This window comes from Chelonoidis abingdonii, chromosome 8 (genome assembly GCF_003597395.2).
Source record: "Chelonoidis abingdonii isolate Lonesome George chromosome 8, CheloAbing_2.0, whole genome shotgun sequence".
NCBI classification, from domain to species: domain Eukaryota; kingdom Metazoa; phylum Chordata; order Testudines; family Testudinidae; genus Chelonoidis; species Chelonoidis abingdonii.
In genome coordinates, this window is record NC_133776.1 from 50,555,124 (window position 1) to 50,575,162 (window position 20,039).

Here is a 20,039-nt window from a genome sequence, read left to right on the forward strand (position 1 = left end):
CAGCTATCTCAACAAGTATAATAAAACTAAACTCTCATTCTTAGAGATGATGGTTTGAGGCACGTTGGAAAGCTTGTATTGCCGCAAGGCCTGCTCTATCTGTTGTATGGCTAAATAAAAGAGGACAAATTCAATGTTGCACTATGCCCACATGTGCTAATGAGGCTGACTCAAAGGAGTCATCAGCCCAGAGTAAACTCTCCCCCATGGAATATCCCCAAGCACAAAGGGCCGTTGCATAGCCTCTGCAAGACCCCACATGCTCACAGTGACCGATGGGAGGCCACTGTAGCAGAAGCACAAGTTAGGGCAGCTCTCAGGTTAGGCATGACCTGGAGGTGTCATGTTAAATAACACTGTGTTAAAACATGGCTTTGCAGCCAGTGTAGATTGGGACAAGCAATGTTTAACAGCATGTCAGCTGATCATGGGTAAACCCCAGTACTAGTAGGTTTACCAACAATTATCTGACACAATGTTAAACACAACTAGTCTATGTCTACACTTACTGCAAAGACACATTTAGCACCATGTTAGTTAGTGCAGCTCCTCGAGGTCATGTCCTAACACTTCCTAATTTCCTATTGAAGGTAAGCACTATGTGAACTCCAATACATAAAGTCTGTTAGTACCAGAATACCTGAAATGTGCTCTGTAGGGTCAGCCTTTGGGTCTCACTGATGTGGGACACTTAGCATGATAAAGGAGAATCTTAACCTCAGGGTTTTTTTTTAAAAGTAGGTTTCTAGCTGATTGTCTTGTGGCACTAGCCTTGAAAATATAAACCAATTAAAAGCGACTGTAGGAATGTATGGAAGAAGCAGCTGTACTCCATTTCTGCAGTAGGAGGTTGAAAGGAACCCAAAAATCACACAAACTTTTTATGGAAAATGATGACATTAAGTTTAGAAAGTATCTCAAAGAACTTTCTCACTAACCCTCCCCCAATAGTTTTGCTTTTTCATATCCATAGTGACAGGACAGTGGTGCAAATGCTAAGTGAAGATAGGTAGGAAAATGATCTTTAGGTCCACCCAAAGCTGCAAAGCTAGATGTGATGCTCCATACTTGAGGAGTCATCTTTTCTGGGTATGTCTACCCTACGGGATTATTTTGATTTTACAAAAACCAGTTTTTGGAAACAGATTGTATAAACTCGAGTGCACGTGGCCACACTAAGCACATTAATTTGGCAATGTGCGTCCATGTACCAAGGCTAGCATCGATTTCCGGAGCATTGCACTGTGTGTAGCTATCCCATAGCTATCCCACAGTCTCCCCTGCCCATTGGAATTCTGAGTTGAGATCCCAACGTATGATGGGGCAAAAACAGTATCACAGGTGATTCTGGGTAAATGTTGTCACTCAATCCTTCCGTGAAAGCAACAGCAGACAATCATTTCGCGCCCTTTTCCCTGGATTGCCCAGGCAGACATCATAGCACCGCAACCATAGAGCCTGTTCAGCTTTTTTTCACTGTCACCGTATGTCTACTGGATGTTCCTAGAAGACGCAGTACTGGAGCGCTACACAGCAGCATCCCCTTGCCTTTTGCAAGTTAGCAAAGACGGTTACCACCTCTACTGTACCATCTGCTGCTTTGCAAGTTGACAATGACTGTTACCAGTCATATTGTACTGTCTGCTGCTGTCATAGGTACTCCTGGCCAGCCTCGGTGAGGTCGGCCAGGGGCGCATGGACAAAAATGGGAATGACTCCCCAGGTCATTCTCTTCTTTAAGTTTTGCCTAAAGGGAGAGTCAGTCCTGCCCTAGAATATCAGGCAAGCTACTAAAGAACCAGAAGGGCAAACAGCCGCGCAGGGTCAGAGGCCAGCATCCCGCAGAAATGATGAGCTGCATGCCATTCTAGGGGATGCCCCTGCAACAACGCTACCCGTTGTGTCCCTCCTCGTCACCCCTTCTGGGCTACCATGGCAGTTATCTCCCGATTTGTGTGATGAAGTAATAAAGAATGCATGAATAAGAAACAACACTGACTTTATTGCCTCTGCAAGCAGAGATCAAAGGGGGGAGGGAGGGCAGCCTCCAGCTGCTATGCTATTCCAAGCAGGAGTGAATCTCCAGGAGACAAAGCTTAAAGAAGAGAATGACCTAGGAGTCATTCCCATTTTGTCCATGCGCCCTGGCCGACCTCACCGAGGCCAGCCAGGAGCACTCACAGGATGACAATGACGGATATCAGTCATATGCACCATCTGCTGTCCGCAAGGCAAGGGAAAGGAAGGGGATGCTGTTGTGTAGCGCTGCAGCATCGCAGCTGCCACAGCATCCAGTAGACATATGGTGACATTGAAAAAGGCGAGAAATGATTTTTTCCCTTTGGTTTCACTGGTGTGGGGAGGGCGACGACATATACCCTGAACCACCCGCGACATGTTTTTGACCCTTCAGGCTTGGGAACTCAGCCAAGAATTCAAATGGTTTTCGGAGAATGTGGGAACTGTGGGATAGCTACACATCGTCAGTCACCCCTCCCTCCATGAGCGTTCATTTCATTCTTTGGCTTTCTGGTACGCTTGTCTCAGCTCTTAAGTTTCAGCACTGCGTTGAGTCTCCGCTGTGGCCTCGTCCATTAGCTTGGAGATTTTTTTCAAATGTTTTGGCATTTCGTCTATTGAACAGAGTGCTGATAGAACAGATTCATCTCCCCATACAAAGATCAGATTCAGTATCTCCGTACGGTCCATGCTGGAGCCCTTTTTTGATTCTGGAACTGCATATCACCTGTGCTGATCAGCGCTCCATGCTGGGCAAATAGGAAATGAAATTCAAAAGTTCGCGGGGCTTTTCCTGTCTAGCTGGCCAGTGCATCCAAGTTCAGATTGCTGTCCAGAGCGGTCACAATGGTGCACTGTGGGATAGGTCCCGGAGGCCAATACCATCAAATTGCAGCCACGTCTAACCCTAATTTGAAATGGCAATACCGATTTCAGCACTACTCCCCTCGTTGGGGAAGAGTATAGATATCGATATTACGAGCCCTTTATATCGAAATAAAGGGCTTCGTTGTATGGATGGGTGCAGTGTTAATTCGGTTTAACGCTGTTAAATTCGAAATAAACTCGTAGTGTAGACCAGGCCTCTGATACATAAATAACAAGTGATATGAGGATGAGAATTAATTCTCACTAGTCATGCCTTCCATGAGTTCATTCATCTTTTTGCTAGTTCTATCTTGTCCTCTGCAGAGTTGCAGCTGTTGAAATGTAATAAATCATTCCAAAAGGTGCCGCATGTTCTAGCACTCAGAAAAGTCTGGCATTTTTATAACTTGTGATTTTGGCTGAACCACACTGGAATCACACAGGGCAAATATGCAAAAGATTTTTCTAGTCCTCCTTTAAAAAGCTCCATGTATTTATTTTATGCTTTTTTTCTACTGAACATACTTGATCATGAACTACTGAGAACTAGAATAGAGGAGGACCTGGGAGAGAAAACATGGACCTGAAAACTGAGGTGATCTTAATGTTTCATTGAACAGTGCTCACTGAATTAGCAGCTATTCAATACTTTGTTTTAGCCTCATTGTTAAAATTGGCTCCAGGCCTCCATTATTCAAACCCTGCCCTGAAGACAGAATTCATAATTTCCTCACGGGCTTTTCTATTGTATTCAGAGTACTTGACACTGTGTAGTACTTTATATGTTCGGAACACAGTGCCCATTGACTTTAGTTGCAGTTGTGAGTGCTCAGCACTTCTGCAAATCAGACCTCAAGGTCTGTGAATCTGTGTAGCTCCAAAGCTTGTCTCTCCCCCACACAGGTGTTGGTCTAATACAGGGGTTCTCAAATTGGGGGTTGGGACCCCCTCAGGGGGTTACGAGGTTATTACATGGGGGGTGGTCATGAGCGGTCAGCCTCCACCCCAAACCCTGCTTTGCATCCAGCATTTATAATGGTGTTAAATATATAAACAAGTGTTTTTAATTTATAAGGGGGGTTGCACTCAGAGGCTTGCTATGTGAAAGGGGTCACCAGTACAAAACTACAGGTCTAATCAAAGATATTACCTCACCCACCTTCTCTATTTAAGCACCCAAGGAACACACAGTTAGTGACCGCCTATGAAAAGTCTGGCTGAAGTGGCTTGACTAGCATCACATAGGAATTCTGTGGCAGAGGCAGGGATAGAATCTAGTTCTACAGAGCAGCATTCAACAGTTTTAACCCTGAGACCACCTCTTCTCTTCCGGCAATTCCCTGACTTCTTCACTACACACTTTCCAACTTCTGCAACAAATGAGATGTGGAGCCTACAGACAAGAGCCTCATTAATTACACAACCACAATTCATCCCTAGAGCAAGTCTATCCTGTGCGCTAAATCATATATGTGGAAATCGTATATGATCATGTAAATAAATACTGTATTATAATCCATACACACAAGAGGGCTGAATTAAAAGTTCCACAGACAACCTTAATTCTGGCATTTCCTAATGTTGAGTGCTTGATTTGTAACCTTAATGTTCTTTTAATGCAGTTGTTTGTGTGTAATTTCTTAGGTATTTTTAAAAGCAAATTAAATAAACCAAAATTTCACCATGTGAAACCATACTGACACCCACATTATTCATCAGCAGGGTTGGAACATTTAGATCCACCACAGACATCTGCCACTTGGGCTAACAGAATAACTGATAGCAGTAGTAAGTTGTCCTCTAGGTCAGGGGTTCTCAACCTTTTTCTTTCTGGGTTCCCCCCGCTGGCCCCAACATGCTATAAAAACTCTACAGCCCAGCTATGCCACAACAACTGTTTTTCTGCATATAAAAGCGAAGGCTGGCATTAGAGGGTAGCAAGGAGGGCAATTGCCTGGAGCCCCACACCACAGAGGGCACCGTGAAGCTAAATTGCTCAGGCTTCAACTTCAACCCCGGATAATGGGGTTCAGGGCCCCGGGCTGCAGTCCCACGCGGCAGGGCTTCAGCTTTCTGCCTGGGCTCTAGTGAGTCTAACGCCAGTCATGCTTGGTGGACCCCCCTCCCTGGTACCTGCTTGTGGCCCCCAAGAGAGCACCAGACTCCTGGTTGAGAACCACTGCTCTAGGTGGACAAGAAGAAAAAGGGCATGAGACACCCACTTTGCAAATGGGTTTCATAGGTATTTGCTGACAGCAGAGAAATGTTGAAACTCATGAATCTTGGATTCCATTTAGGCTCTGGAGGGAAGTGTTCTCCAGTGGGCAGATTCTTCTGCCTCAGTTTTCTTCAGCGTCTCCCTATCCTGTCTCTTACTACCACTTCCTGGGTTCCTCATCACAGTCATCCCTGCAACCTAAAGTCTCTTTGTCTCTGTCTCAGGGTATTTCTACTCTGCACATTTACTTATAGCAGCATAATACATACATAAGAACATCAGAATGGCCATACTGGGTCATACCAATTATCCATCTAGCTCAGTACCTTGTCTTGCAACAGTGGCCAGTGCCAGGTGCTTCAAAAGGAATGAACAGAACAGGGCAATTATTGAGTGATCCATCCCGTCATCTAGTTCCAGCTTCAGGAATTCAAAAGTTTAGGGACACCCAAAGCACGGGCTAGCATCCTTGATCGCCTTGGTTAATAGCCATTGATGGACGTATCCTCCATTAACTTAACTAGTTCTTTTTTTAACCAAGTTATTTCATGAGGATGGTGGTGAAGCACTGGAATGGGTTACCTAGGGAAGTGGTGGAATCTCCATCCTTAGAGGTTTCTAAGGCCTGGCTTGACAAAGCTCTGGCTGGGATGATTTAGTTGGTGTTGGTCCTGCTTTGAGCAGCGGATTGGACTAGATGATCTTTTAACGTCTCTTCCAATCCTAATATTCTATTAGTTATACTTTTGGCCTTCACATCCCCTGGCAAAACGTTCCACAGGTTGACTATGCGTCACATGAAGAAATACTTCCTTATGTTCATTTAAAACCTGTTGCCTATTAATTTCATCAGGTGACTCCTAGTCCCTCTGTTATGTGAAGGTGTAATAAAACTTTCCTATTCACTTTCTCCACGTCATTCATGATTTTATAGACCTCCTTCTTGTCATCTCTTCTCTGAGTTGAACAGAGTCTTTTTACTCTCTCCTCATACAGAAGCTGTTTGATACTCCTAATAATTTTTGTTGTCCTTCTCTGTTCCTTTTTGCAATTCTAATATATCTTTTTTGAGATAGGGCAGCCAGAACTGCATGCATTATTGAAGGTGTGAGTGTACCATGGATTTATATAGTGGCATTATGATCTTTTTTATCTTATCTATCCCCTTCTCAATTAGGGTGATCAGACAGCAAGTGTGAAAAATTGGGACAGAGAGTGGGGGGTAATAGGCACCTATGTAAGACAAAGCCCCAAATATCTGGACTGTCGTTATAAAATCAGGACATCTGGTCACCCTATTCCTAATGGTTCCTAACACTGTTAGCTATTTTTCAAAGCTGCTGTACATTGAACAGATGTTTTCAAAGAACCATCCACAATGATTCCAACGTCTCTTTCTTGAATGGTAACAGCTAATTTAGACTCCATCCATTTGTATGTATAGTTTGGATGTTTTCCCATGTGCATTACTCCATACTTAACAACATTGAGTTTCATCTGCTATTTTGTTGCCATTCACCCAATTTAGTGAGATCCTTTTGTAACTCTTCCCAGACAGCTTTGGACTTACCTACCCTGAATAATTTTGTATCATCTGCAAATTTTGCTACCTCACTGTTTACCCCTTTTTCCAGATCATTTATGAATACAGTAACTCTTCACTGAACACTGTAGTTATGTTCCTGAAAAAATGTGACTTTAAGAGAAATGATGTTAAGCTAATCCAATTTCCCCATAAGAATAAATGTAAATGGGAGGTGGGAGTGGTTTAGGTTCCAGGGAATTTTTTTCACCAGACAAAAGACTACACACACACACACAGTATAAGTTTTAAAGAAACAATTTAATACTATACACAGCAATGATGATTGTGAAGCTTGGTTGAGGTGGTGGAATCAGAGGGTGAGATATTTCTCAGGGAATGCCTTACTGCTAAATGATGAAATAGAACTCCACTGAGCCCTCAAGGGTTAACACAGTGATGTTAATGTAGCCTCATACTTTACAAGGCAGCACGAATGGAGGGAGGGGAGACAGCAAGGCAGACAGAGACAGAGACACACGCTGTGTGTTTGTAAGAGAGATGCGCATTGCCCCTTTAAGTACGCTGACCCCACTCTAAGTGCATTGCCTTTTTAAATAGATCAGCAAGTTGAGATGGCAGCTGCTGCCAGCAAGCTCCCTCGGTGCTGAGCCCTGTCATGTTCTCCCCCTGCTCTATAGAAATGAGGTAAGCGGGGGGCAGGAGGAGGAGGAGGGGGAGGGGGACACCCTGACATTAGCCTCCCTCTTCTCCCTCCCCCACCCCCAGCACAGTAAGCAGGAGGCTCCCAGGAGCAACTCCAAAGCAGAGGGCAGGAGCAGCACCTGGCAGTGGGGGGAGGGACAGCTGAACTGCTAGCAACTGATAACTTGCTGGGTAGCTGCCGCACTGGGACTTCAGGGGAGCTGATGGGAGGCTGCCAGTCCACCCTGGTTCCAAGCCCCCACCTGCTAGCTGCAATGAGCTGCTCTTTCTGCAAGCAGTGCACAAAGCAGGCGGCTGCCAAACAACATTATAAGGGAGCATTGCGCAACTTTAAACGAGCATGTTCTCTAATTTATCAGCAATGTGACAACGAAACAACATTAACCGGGACAACGTTAAGTGAGGAGTTACTGTATGTTGAACAACACAAGTCTCAGTACAGGTCCCTGGGAGGGACCCCACTATTTACCTCCCTCCATTGTTCCTATTTTTAAATCAGTCACTGATCCATGAGAGGACCTTCCCCCTTATCCCAGGACTGCTTATTTTGCTTAAGAGCCTTTGGTGGGGTCCACTTGAAAGGCTTTCTGAAAGCCCAAGTATAGTATATCCACTGGATCACCTTGTCCACATGTTTGTTAACTCCTTCAAAGAATTCTAATAGACTTGTGAGGCATGATTTCCCTTCACAAAAAACATGTTGACTCTTCCTCAAGATATCATGTTTATCTGTGTCTGATAATTCTGTTCTTTACTATCATTTCAACCAATTTAGCTGGAACTAAAGTTAGACTTACCAACCTGTAATTGCCAGGATCACCTCTAGAGCCTTTTATTTTTAAAAATCAGTATTACATTAGCTACCCTCCAGTCATCTGGTACAGAGGCTGATATAACTGATAGGTTACATTACTAATTACCACAGTAAGTAATTCCACAATTTCATATTTGAGTTCTTTCAGAACTCGAGTGAATATTATCTGGTCCTGGTTACTTACTTCTGTTATGTTAAAAATTTGTTCCAAAACCTCTTCTACTGATGCTTTAGTTCCTCAGATCTGTCACCTAAAAGGAATGGCTTGGGTGTGGGGATCTCCCTCATATCCTCTGCAATGAAGACCAATGCAAAGAATTCATGTTTCTCTGCAATTGCCTTGTCTTTCTCGAGTGCTCCTTTAGCACTTCAATGGTCCATTGGTCCCACTGACTGATTAACAAAGGGGTGGGCAAACTTTGTGGCCCAAGGGCCATACCTGGGAATAGAAATTGTATGGTGTGCCATGAATGCTCAGAAAATTAGAGTTGGGGTGTGGGAAGGGGTGAAGGCTTTGGTTGGGGGGGTGGACTCTGGGTTGGGTTGAGGATGAGGAGTTTGGGGTGCTCCAGGCTGGGATTGAGGGCTTCGGAGGGGGGTGGGGGGGATTAGGACTGGGGCAGGGGGTTGAGATGTGGAGAGAGGCTCAGGGGTACAGGCTGTGGATGGTGCTTACTTCAGGCAGCTCCCAGAAGCAGCAGCATGTCCCTTCTCTGGTTCCTATACGGAGGCATGGTCAGGCGGCTCTGCATGCTGACCCACCCACAGGCACCACCTCTGCAGCTCCCATTGGAGCACCGGAAGGGGGCTATGCCGCGGCTTCCAGGAGCTGTGTGGAGCGGCCCTCCGACCCTGCTCCCTAGCTGGAGTGCTGGATGGGGGGCATGCCACAGCTTCCAGGAGCCATATGGAGCGGCCTCCAACCCTGTGCCCCAGCTGGAGTGCCGAAGCGGGGCCATACAGCTGCTTCTGGGAGCCGTGTGGAACGGCCCCCGATTCTGCTCCCCAGCTGGGAGCAACAGATCACAGGAGCGGGGCAAGCTCTAGACCCCGCTCCCCAGTGGGACCTTGAGGGCCAGCTTAAAATGGCTGGCAGGCCAGATCTGGCCCATCGTTTGCCCACTCCTGGTTTAACAGGTTTCCTACTTCTGATGAACTTAAAGGCTTTTTTGCTGTTAAGTTTTGTGTCTTTAGCTAGCTGCTCACCAAAGTCTTTCATGGCTTGTTTTATTATACTTTTACACTTGACTTTATGCTCCTTTCTATTTTCCTCACTAGGATCTGACTTCCCATTTTTAAAGGATGTCTTTTTGCCTCTAACTGCCTCATTTACTCTGCTGGTTAGCCATGATGGTATTATTTTTGTTCCTCTTATTGTCTATAATTCTTTTTTTCCTCCTCCTTTGGGATATACATTTAGTTTGAGCTTCTATTATGGTGTTTTCAAATAATCTCCAGCTTGCAGCCATTTCACTCTTATCACTATTCCTTTTAATTTTCAGGTAACTAGATTCCTCATTTTTGGGTAGTTCCCCTTTATGTAGTTAAATGCTACTGTGGTGGGTTTCCTTGGTATTGTCCCTCCTACAATTATATTAAATTTAATTACATTGTTGTATCTATTATTGAGCAGTTCAGCTATATTCACTTCTTGGACCAGATCCTGTGCTCCACTTATGACTAAATCAAGAACTGCCCCTCCCTTTGTGGGTTCCAGAACTAGCTGTCCCAAGAAGCTGTCATTCATGGTGTCTAGAAATTTCATCTCTGCATCCCCTTCTGATGTGACAGATACCCAGTCAATATGGGGATAGTTGAAATCCCCCATTATTATTGCATTTTTTACCTTTGTAGCCTCTATAATTTCTCTGAACATTTCACAATCACCATCCTGTTTACGTGGTCGGTAGTACATTCATACTACTATACTCTTATTTTTCAAGGTTGAAATTTCTTTCCATAGAGATTCTAGGGTGCACTTTGATTCATTTAAGATTTTTTCTTTTACATATAGTGCCACTCCCCCACCCACGCAACCTACTCTGTAATCCTATACATTTTGTATCCTGGTAATACTGTGTCTCATTGATTATCCTCATTCCATCATATTTCTGCGATGCCTATTATATGAATATCCTCATTTAATGCCAGGCACTCTAGTTCACCCATCTTACTAATTAGACTTCTAGCATTTAAAAAAAATACACAAGACAAAACTAACCTAAAATGACCTAGAACGTTTAGAGTAAGCAACAGGGGAGATTCTGTAACACATGTAGAATCCCACAGGCACAGAAAGCAAACAAACAGCATGGATTTAAAAACAAAATGAGTACAGAAACAAACAACTCCACCTATTGCATTAAGCCATTTTTTTCTTCATATGTCCTATGGTTGCCATAGAGAAGCTGTAGAACGTGGAGCAGGAGGCTGGAAGAGGAGATGCCCATAAGCAGGGTTTGATCTAAAGGATTAGCCTATAACATGGCCTCAGCTAGGCTACCAAAACTTAGAAAAATATTCTCACCAGTTCATCTGGATCAGTGGCAGCTGGGGAAGACCATAGATAGAGAAGACTCTTGTGGTTGACCTGTTTTAACCAACATTTTGAGTAGACTTGCTTCCAGATAGAGCCTGTCTACACTAGAGCTCCCACTCATGCCACTATTGATTCAGCTGAAAGACACACTTCCTCAGGACAGAGACTATCATTAGCAGGAGACTGGACAGTCATTCTTAGAGACATGAGGCAATACATGTATAAGTGTCCACATAAATTATATCTGGATATTCAAGTGTGGGGGACAAAACACAACTTAGAAATACTGCATATTGATCAAACATGTTTCAACACACAAAACAACTTGGAGAAGAATACTGACAGTGTCAGGAATGAGTAAAAGCAATTAGAAAGAACCAAGCTCACCAAAATGCTGATCTACCTTGGCACAAGATAGCTGTAGATATTTATATTTGCTCCTAGTAGATTATTTATCAGTGTATCCACAAGTCCTACGTATGCCAGAGGCATATGGTCACTGCACTGATTTCCAAACTAAGAGCTGTGTTTGCAAGATATGGGATCCCTAAAGAACTAGCAAGTGACAATATTCTGTTTGTAAGAAGACAAATGTGCAGCTGCAGCATTGTAGGAACTGCAATTCACTCCAGTCTGTCATCCACAGTCTAACAAAAATAGATGAGAAAACCAATCACACAACTAAGTCACTTTCACAAAATTTCTTCCTGAGTCAAAATCCCACCTCTAACTTTGCCAGACCAGACCAGTGTAGCCAGGAACGGGCATGGGAGCGAGAACAGTTCTAATCCATGGCGATGCCACAACCCAGCAAACAGTAATACCCACAACTGAGAAGGACACAAGCAACAGAAGACACCTCTTACCTCTTCATCTAGTGACCTAACACAGACACATCAGCCAGCTGTAGGGTCAAGAACAGGTGACACCATCAGAAGACATGTTGTTCAGAATCAGAACCAGTCACTTTTCAAACACTGGTGAAATCCTAGTTTTACTGAAATAGGAATTTTGCTTCCCAAGGGCATGTCAGGCACATATCCCACACTGGGCACATTTTTAACTGGGCATGTTTTAACATCAGACATGCATGCCATCCAAAGAGAGAATCATTTGAAAACTAAACACTGAATCAGCAGTACAAGCTGATCTCTAATTAAGTCAGTGTTAGGAACCTGTGACTCATAAGACTATAATGCAGAAACCAGTCACCACCCTCATAAAAGATTTTCATGTTTCAAGTCCAGTGACAAAGACATTGTTTGCTATTATGTTAATTGGATGTGGGATCTTAAAGTGCAGAAAGAGGTGAAATCTATTGTAAACTGACACTTCAACATGCAAGTGTGATCAGCACAGCAGCACTTCCCCCTCCTTCCATACTCCAGTTGCAGAGCCTGCACAAAGAGCTATGTTCCAGTTGAGCTGCAGAGTAGAATATTGCTCCAGCTCTAGCCAATGAAGTGTTTACACTTCAATTTTCCCAACTGAGTGCTCAGGACAGGAGCGGGCGAAGCAGGAGAGGCCCATGGCCAGGTTGTCCTTACAACTGCTGGGCCAGAGCAAAGTTGACCACTTGCAAAATGTCATTAACTCAATACCCCCACACACTGGGTATTCATGTGGGCAGGCAGATTCAGTTGCAGAGGCGCACTAGGTGGGCATTTACTCGTCTATTTTTAAAAGACATAAATGTGCACCCTGGGTTTAGCCCTCAAGCTCCTGGGAACGGTGCCTTCAGTCAGCAAGGCTGGAAACCAATGACTTATTTAAACCACAGCGCCTGGGCAGGCTCCAGGGAGCCTGTAGCGAGGCTGTCTCCGGCCAAAGTGAGCAGCGCCCGGTTGGCCCGTGTCACATCGCGCGGGTGCCGTACGGTTAGGGGTCAGGTAGCCCCTGCGCGCTCCGCTGAGCCCGCCCGCAGCCGCGGGGCTGCACACACCGGCCAGAGACTCCCTCCTCCCCCGCCACCAGCCCGAGCCACGTTCCGCCCCGGCTGAGAGGAAGCGCCGCTGGGCCCGGGACGGGGCAGCGCGACACCTACCCGCCGGGCAGCGCCCTGACCAGTGTAGCGCCTGGGCTCCCGCTCGACCCCTTCCCCGTCTCTTCCGCACGGCCAGGGGGCGCCGCCCGCAGCCTGCGCGTCTAGCCCCGCAGAGGCGCGGCTCTGGGGAGCGGGCAGCGCCTGCGGGCCATGGCGCCAGACGAAGCAGAGCAGTGGGAGGCCAGGGGGCCGCACGCCAAGGGGAAGCCGGGGGGTCAACGCGGCTGCCGCGAGCGGCCGGGACAGGACAGCCCTACGCAGGCCGCCCCTCCCCGCGTGTCACTTACCCCCGCGCGCCGCAGGGGTCGGCCTCTGTCCGAGCCCTGCCCCCGGCCGCGGCCCCCCAGCAGGGGGAGGAGGAGTCTGACGCTGTAGCTAGGCCTGATGTCGGCCCACACCGCTCAGCTGGACCGCGCTGCCGGCCCCATCTGGTACCCTCGCTTCCTCCGCCGCTCCCCCTTTCCTTCGCCCGGCTTGCTAGCGCTTCCCAGAACCGCTTGGGCACCCCGCCTCCTCCGCCGGGCACTCCCGCTGGCGCACACGCCTTGTCAGCTGCAGGGATTTTTCCACCAGCCGCAGCATCTCCTCCGAACGTGTAAGTAGCGACTAGTGGCCCCAAGGCTGCGGCTCTCTCAGAGCCCTCGGGGGACACCGCTAGCGGGTGGGCGAGAGCCTTGCCACAAGCCCTGCGCTTGTCTCCATCCGCCGCACCCCCAGGGTCAGCAAGGAGTGAGGACGGAGGCAGGCAGGCTCAGCCAATCTGGACTTGAAGAGACCAAACGCTTTGGAGCAACACCTGACTGGCCGCCAGGCAGGAAAGGATTTGGGAGAAAGGGTGGAGTGAAAGAAGCACAGGTCATGGAAAGGGGGGGCAGGGAGTGGGAGACATGGAGGGAGGGGTGCAAGGGTGGCCTTGGAGCCCTGGAAAGGCCTGTGGAGGCAGGGGAGCAGGACGAGGCTGAGGGCTATGCAGTGCTGCCCAGAGGATTCAGGGGGGCCTGGGGCAAAGCAATTTCGGGGGGCCTTTCCGTTAAAAAAATAAAAAAGTTGCAATATTATAGAACACTATATTCTCATGGGGACCCCTGCAGGGCCTAAGGCAAATTGCCCCGCTTGCTCCCCCCCGGGCGGCCCTGGGGTTACCCTGGCATTTCACTGAGATTTTACACTGTACAAATATTTTAAAACTCCCAAAAGTAAGACAAAGTGTTACAACAAGGAAGGGGTGAGTGTGAAAAGGAACAGCCACAAAAGGGGCAGTGAGTGCATGCTACACAAAACGTGAGTTCTTCTTTGAGTGCTGTTCCTGTGGGTGTGCCACTGCAGGTAACAGTGCATCCCAGCCCCATTGATCGGAGATTTTCAGTAGCAGTGTCTGGTCAGGACACACGCGCTCAGCTGCTGTCTCGCAGCATCATTAGGGTCCACCTGAGCATGTGTGTCCCACACCCCTCTCAGTTCCTTCTCAACCATCCTTGGCTGAAGACGGGACTCAGGACAGTGCTGAACCTCTTCTCCGGTCACTGAAGGAAATAAGTAAAAAGAAATAGAATTAGTTAGGTAGAAATATCCCAGTGCTCTCCCTTCCTTTAGAATAATTGGTTAGTTTAAAAAAAAAACTTTTTCTCTCACGTTCATCTCCTGTTGAGACTCTCTTCCCAGGCTATCATAGTTCAAAGATGCCGGGGTCCCCAGGCTTTAACAAATGTGACTCCTATAAGGAGCCTATGCCGCAGTCTGACAGACACTCATGGTATGTGAAGTGCCTCGGAGAGACACACGTCCCTGCCAAGTGTCTCCATTGTATCAGCCTGAAAACCAGGGGTTGTCATGACAGGAGTTTGTGGCTAAAAATGCTCCTGATGGAGAAGTCTTTGCAGCCGCATATGGAGACGGGCACAAGTAAACCCTCTCCCTCACACTCCGCTGCTAGGTCAGAACTGATCAGGAGCACGGCTTCACCCTCTCAAGTGAAGAGGCAGGAAGCCCCAATGTCTCAGCACAGAGACTTTGAAAAGGGTAAAGGGTCTCCTGTGAGAACTTTACCCTCTGTGCTGACAGCCCCAAAAGCAAAAAGAACAGGCGTACCTGTGGCACCTTAGAGACTTACAAATTTATTTGAGCATAAGTTTTCATGGGCTACAGCCCACTTCATCAGACGCATAGAATCCAAAAGCAGGCACCTCCGATCCCCCAGCATCTCAGCTGTGGCTCACGCAGGGTGCAAAAGCAGGGACCTGACTTGCTACAGCAGGAAGCTTTCCTCGGCACCGGTCCCATCGGCACCGAAGATAGACCTGGTACCGGCAGCGTGTTCCATCAAGCCTCCCCATCACGCCAGCAGCAGACACGGACCCGAGGCAGGGTGCCTATAAAAGACCTGCGGCACCTGCAAAAGCAAAACAAAAGTCATTGTGGGCTTCCGCACGCACTTCGTGCCCAGCAGGACCATAGTCTATGGAGCAGCAGCAATTTTTGCATCAAGATGACATCTCCGTGGCCCCTGAGCCTGACTCTCTTCTCCTTGACACAGCACTCACTGTTTGAACAGCCGCTCTTGCCACCCAACCTGGCTGCCCTCACTGACAGCAAAAACGACATGCACCAACAGGCAGCATTCTCCCCGCCTGATTCTCCTCCTCCATCGGTGCCATATATATCTCAAGGCATGGTGCCTCACAAGAACCAGCCTCAGTTTCCCTACTTTGTTCCCCCGTTGGCAGGGCCTTACTTCTCTTACCCCCCATGCTTTGGCTCAGTGGTACCCTTGGTTGGTTCCTGTTGCCACACCTCCTCGCAGCCCTTCCATCAGACTGCAAGCCTGTTCTGCCCCTCTATCTCGAGCTCCATCTACATCTAGCACTCCTAAAATCAATCCCGAAGAGGTGGGCTATGAACTCTTCCCTGACTTACCAGCTCCTAAGTCTCCATCAGCTGCAGATGGAGCCCTCATGCCTCCACCTCCACAAAATGTGGACAACTTTATGCAATTCCAGGAACTTTTCAGGAGGGTGGCACTCAGCTAGGACATTCCTTTGGAGGAAGTACAAGAGACACAACACAGATTCATTAAAATCCTCCAACCTTCTGTTCCCTCAAAGATTGCCCTACCCGTAAACGAAGCCCTCCTAGAACCAGCTGACATTCTCTGGCAGACCCCTGCCTCCATACCACCAACAGGCAAAAAGCCTGAAGGAAAATATTATGTTCCTGCTAAGGATGTAGATTTTTTTGTTTTCCCATTCACGACCAAATTATCACAGGACAAAACAGCCACAACACCGGCCCACCCCACGAGACAAGGACCTGAAATGGCTTGACCTTCTGGGCTGCAAGGTCTATACCTCCTCCACTTTGCAATTCAGAATTACAAATTACTCCGCTCTCCTCACAAGCTATGACTTCAACAACTACAACAAGCTCTTTGATTTTACCTCCCATATCCCAGAAGACAGGAGAGCAGACTTTAAGTCAGTCCTGGTCGATGGTCAATTGGAATCCAGGACAGCGCTACAAGGATCCCTGGACATGGCTGACACAGCAGCCCGCTCTGCCACAACTCCGGTTGTTATGCACAGGTCTTCCTGGCTCTCTGCATCCCCAAAGATCTGCAGACCAACGTGGAGGACCTCCCCTTTGACAAAGATAAACTTTTCTCTAAAAAAGCCAACAAAGTCTTCACACTATGAAAGACTCTAAAGCCACCCTGCGCACACTGGGCATATACCTGTCCCTCCCCAGGAGACAAAGGTATCAACCTTATCGGAGGCTCCGCGCACAACAATATCACCAGCCCCAGCCCAGACCGTTTGATACTGGGAGGAACCACAGCAGACCTCCTAGGCGCAGACAGAACAATGCGCAACCAGCAACCTCCCACCCACTGGGAAACAAATAGCAATTTTGAAGTGTTGGTCGAGGGTCTGCGCAACCACCCCTTGACTCCACCGCCTATTTGCCCATTTGGCCACCGCCTCCGGGCTTTCCACCATGTCTGGCAACAGGTCACATAGGACTGCTGAGTCCTGGAAATAGTTCAGTCAGGTTACTAATCCTTTTCATATTCACCCGCCCACCCTTCCCCATCCCTCTTCAGAGACTTTTGAGGTCAAATATGCCAGACTGCACATGAGATGCCTCCAAGGTTGGTTCAACTACAACTACAAACCCAGCAGACACAGCTTCTGATGACGCTAACTCCTCCAGTGAACATATTGGCCTCCCTACAATGGTGGACAAAACCAGACAACCTATACACAGGCGTCCCATTTCATCAACACTCTCCAGTGCTCACGCTCACCACAGATGCTTCCCTGAGAGGGTGGGGAAGGGCACCTAGGGGAACACACAACACAGGGATGCTGGTCCCTATCAGAGACATGTCTGCATATAAATCTTCTGGAGCTCAGAGCAGTCAGGTACACTTGTCTTCACTTTCTCCCCATCATAAGGAACAAGTCCATTCAGGTCCTGATGGACAATATAGCATGTATGTTCTACATCAACAGGCAGGGAGGAGCACGATCTCACTCCCTAGGCACAAAAGTCATCCGGTTATGAAATTGGTGTATACAACATCACATAGAAATCACTGCTTCCTACCTGCCTGGGTGTCACAACACTACCACCAACACACTCAGCAGACACTTCTCTGAGGAACATGAATGAGAATTGCATCCCATGATAGTACGATAGCTCTTCTCCCACTGGGGCACCCCGTCAATAGACCTGTTTGCCACAACTCAGAACTGCAAATGCCATAAATTTTGCTCCAGAGCAGGACTCGGGACTTCATCCCTAGGGGTTGCGTTCCTCATTCTGTGGAACAAATCCCTCTTGTACGCTTTTCCAACGATCCCTCTGATACACAGGGTTCTGTGCAAGATCAGAGAGGACAAGGCCAGGATCATATTTATTGCCCCAGGTTGGCCCAGACAGACATGGTATCCTTACCTGCTGCGCATAGCCTTCCATCCTCCAAGGCCTCTCCTCAACAGACCAGATCTGCTCTCCCAGGACAATGGTCGGCTTCTCCATCTGCAGCTCCAGAAACTCCATCTGGCAGCACGGTTCCTTCATGATTTCAAAGCCACGAGTTAGCCTGTTCAAACCAGGTCCAGTACGTCCTCCTGCACAGTAGAAGAGACTCCACTCGTAAGACTTACCTGCAAAAGTGGAAACATTTCTCCATATGGTGCTTCCACATATGCTTGACACTCCAGACCACAACCCTCCCTGACATCTTAGACTTCCTTTTAAAACTAAAACAGGACGGGCTCTTGCTCAGTTCTATCAGCAGCTCTCACCACCTTCCATGATCCCTGGACGGATATTCACTTTTTGTCCACCCCCCAATAAAACGCTTCCTCATGGGCCTGCAAAATCTCTCCCCTGAGATTCATCCACCAGCAGCCTCCTGGAATCTCAACCTAGTTCTCCAAGGTCTTATGAAACCTCCCTTTGAGCCCCTGGCTACCTCATCCATGCGCCGCATGTCCATAAACGTAGCTTTCTTTGTTGCCATAATGTCAGCGAGAAGGGTCGGTGAAATAAGTGCCCTGATGGCCTACCCTTCCTACACGATTTTCTCTAAAGACAAGGTTACAATGTGACCCCACCCCAAATTTCTCCCCAAGGTGGTGTCTACCTTCCACCTTAACCAGCCAATAAACTTACCTGCATTCTATCCCAAACCTCATAAGACTGCACAGGAAGCGGCATTACATACCCTTGACATCAGACGGGCAATTGCATTTTATCTAGACAGAACTAAGCCATTTTATAAATCCCCTAGGCTATTTGTCTCCAGTACGGAGAGATCAAAGGGTACTGCTATCTCCAAGCACCGAATCTCCAAACGGATCTCTGACTGCGTCAGATCCTGCTACCAGACTCAGAATGCTCAACCACCTGAGGGCATCAGAACTCATTCTGCCCACTCTGCTCCCCTGAATCTTGACAACCCTCCCCCACCCCCTCTGCTGCCCTTTGCCTTGACATCCCTGCATCCTGCTCCTCCACTCCCCCACCCCTCCCTGTGATGGAGTGTACAAGCCCCACTCTGGTGAAGTGAGAGTTAAGGAGCAGCTCTGGGCCCAGAAGGCCCCGCCCAGCTGCCTGTACTGGGCATGCTCCCAGTGGAGGCTGAGCACAAAAAGGAGCAGCTCAGCTCAGTCTGGGTGGATGGAGTAGAAGAGTAGTTGTGTGGTGCAGGTTCCTGCTGGGAAGTCGCCAAGGCCCCAGGCCCAGCCCCTGCTCCCAAATCACCACAGGCTCATTATCTGTGGATGATGGCAACATTGAGTTGTGACAGTGAGAGGAAAATCCTCCAGAATGCAGCCTGGGAAGACCCCAGGGGGGACTTGGCAGCAAACCAGTGGCACCAACGGAGGAACTGAAGCTAGAGTAGAAAGTAGCCCAGTGTGCACGTGTAGGGGACACACGCCTCAGAGGCTGCACGTTTTGAGCTACTACTTATTGGGCCCCTGGTCAGAACTTGGTGGAGCAGGGAGAGTCTGACTTCCCCTACCCCTGGCCACTGCTCTCACTGCTGGGCAATGCAGTTAGACACAGACACTGAACCCTCCAACCCATGGTGGAGAATCCAGGCAATGGCCATGTCCTGTTAAGAAGATCACCGGCATATTGGTTGAACTGACCCAAAAGAGTCTATAAAATTGAAAAGCTGCTGAAATGGATGCTGGGTAACCCGCAACTACAGGTAGCCCAGCACCAACAGATAGGGCTGGCCTTAGAGAAAATGGCACCCTGGGTGAACTTGGCCTCCCACCCACCCCCACATGATCCCTGGCCCTCCATGGGCTCCCTACCAGTTCTTAATTTGTATTGAAAAAGCATGTTGCCAGACCTCAGCCCCAGCACGAATTAATCACTGTCAGGGTGGCTCCAGTGCTGAAGGCAACACCACTTCCTGCAGCAGCACAGAAGTAAGGGTGGCATGGTGTATGGTGTATTGCCACCTTTACTTCTGCGCTGCTGCTGTGGCTCGTGGTACGTAGTGGCTGGCCTGCAGCTCAAGCCAGGCATCATGCTGGCACCGGGGAGCTGCATCGTCTTAGACCTCATGGTCGTCCCGTAGCCCTTTGGCCATCCCTGGCTCACCAGGGGCACCATTTCAGATTATAGAGGGAGGGACAACTTTAACTGTGATTCCAGGGACTACTTAAGCACCTGAAAACTCTAGGATCTTTTTTTGCAGATAATAACTTAGGAATTAGTTGATAGGAACACTGTATCTAATTCCTATATAAAGAAAAATTATAATTTTTA

General features: G+C 47.9%; 1 protein-coding gene across 2 annotated transcripts in view; it reads right to left on the reverse strand.

Moving 5' to 3' along the window:
* The window catches only part of PPP2R3A (protein phosphatase 2 regulatory subunit B''alpha), a 153,507-nt gene extending 139,911 nt beyond the window's left edge, over positions 1–13,596 (reverse strand). The window contains exon 1 of one of the 2 annotated variants that reach the window (XM_075068599.1): positions 13,037–13,596. The gene's annotated coding sequence lies outside the window, so the exon portion shown is untranslated. Of the gene's footprint in view, positions 1–12,749; positions 12,832–13,036 lie in introns of those variants that run through there. The other variant, XM_075068601.1, reaches the window with a different exon arrangement.
* Between the last annotated feature and the right edge of the window lie 6,443 nt (positions 13,597–20,039).